The sequence below is a fragment of the Notamacropus eugenii genome, chromosome 3 (assembly GCF_028372415.1).
Source record: "Notamacropus eugenii isolate mMacEug1 chromosome 3, mMacEug1.pri_v2, whole genome shotgun sequence".
Lineage (NCBI taxonomy): Eukaryota > Metazoa > Chordata > Mammalia > Diprotodontia > Macropodidae > Notamacropus > Notamacropus eugenii.
The window spans coordinates 326,112,738-326,114,806 of record NC_092874.1 but is presented as its reverse complement, the minus strand read 5'-3'; positions in this window follow the sequence as shown (position 1 = coordinate 326,114,806).

The following is a 2,069-nucleotide window of genomic DNA, read 5'->3' as shown; positions in this document are numbered from 1 at the left end:
ACAAAGTAAAGTAGAAAGTATTTGAAAACACATTAAAACAAATTGTTTTCTCCCTCAAGGATAATCAGTCTTCACATTTGGACCTGGCACCACAGTCTTTGAGGTGCTTATTGAGGAGGTCGATATGACATTAAGAAAATAAAGAAAGATTTATTATATCTTTTTAAAATATATTGTGAAAAACTTAAGTTTTTTTAAGAACAAAAAGTATATAAAATCTGACTGGTAAAATATCAAGCACAACAAATCTGCAGACCCTTTATCCTTTCTATACAAATTTTAATAAGGGTCATTTCTATATAATTTGATGATGTAAGAAACAAGCAAGCTTTTGTAAATAAAGTTCAGGAATCAGCCACAGTTTTACCATCTCACAATTGACAAAAAGATTTTAAAAAATGAGATATCATTGTACTTATTGATTTATTAGGATAAAAGTAGTGTATCCTAAAGCTTATGCAGAAGACAACATATATCCAATGTGGAACACCAAAGAAATGAAGGTGTAAAGCGTGCCATCAAGGAATTGTCTGACAGAAAGAGAAGATAGACTGGTCTGGTGAGAATAGACAATGATAAGTATATAGTCAAAATGTTCTACTGATAGCTATGGTATGTTGTAAAAAGTGAAGGAAGTGTACATTAGATAGGCCTCTTATGACTAATATTTGGAGAGGATATAGATGAGAGATGCTCACCATAGGTAGGCGTGGAAAGGTTGTGTCCTGTATCTCTCAAATTGATGAGATTGTGAATGTATTTAACTATATTCTTTTAGTACTCAGAAAGAGAAAAGGGCTACTACAGGGAATATCAACAAGGGGTAAATCTGTAATATTCTTGCATTGGTTGTGGGGGATGGAAGGAATGCTGGATAGAAAAGAGACATCTGTAAATATCCAGCTGTATGTATGTGGGAGGGAGAGAGAGGTGGGAGAAAGAAGATCTTGAGGGCAAAAATTACTGTTCTGTAATTTTTCTTCTTAGTGGCCCTTTTCACTTAGCATCTATAGTGTTGGATTTAGGCATAATCCGTCAGCTACTCTTAAAGGCCTTGAAATGTTAAAATGAATAAATAAGTAAATTCTTTTAAGAGACAAGATAACTTACAAACAAAACCTCTAAAGGGAAATACCTATTAATAAGTCCAGTCCATAGAATTTCATATATTTATGTAAGCTGTGCTGAATATGTTGGCATGGTACATCTAAATTTTTTGAACTCTTCAGTAATATAATAGTTATTCCTTTTTTTGTAAACAGAATTTCATTTTTTTCCCAATTACATGTAAAGATAGTTACCAAAATTAATTTTTTATAAGATTTTGAGTTCCAAACTTTTTCCCTCTTTCCCTTCTTCAAGTGATATAGATTATGCATGCACAATCATGTTAAACATACTTCCACATTAGCCATGTTTTGAAAGAAGAAAAAGAACTCAAAAAGGAAAATCACTAAAAAAACAAACAAAAAAACCCCAAAAAAGTCTTACTCATTTTCAATCTCTCTACTGGCTCATTCTTTACTACCTACAAACATGCAAGTCTCCCCCATCCTGAAAACAACAACAACAACAACAAAAATCTCTTACTTGACCCTCTAGAAAACTCTTCATTTAGAAGTCTCCACTTTTTTCTCACCTCACTCCTTTCTTAATCCCTTATAATCTAGTTTCCATGAAATGAAAAAGTTGGAGATCAGCGTATTGCTTAGTATGCATTTTACCCTCTAGTTCTATAATATAAGGACAATTTTTTTTTCTGGATAATTTCTTCAGAGATGATGTCTAGGCTCTTTTCATGTAGTACAATAAATTTTAAATCGTCTCACCTGGATCTATTTGTTTTTCCAATGAGATATTTCACATTGTCTACTATGTTTTCATTCCTTTGGTTTTGTTTTATAATTTCTTGAGTTTTCATAAAGTCATTAGTTTCTATCTGCTCCATTCTAATCTTTAAGGAATTATTTTTTTCAGCAAGATTTTGGACCTTCTTTTCTATCTGGCCAATTCTGCTTTTTAAGGCATTCTTGTCCTCATTGGCTTTGTGGATCTCTTTTGCCCTTTGG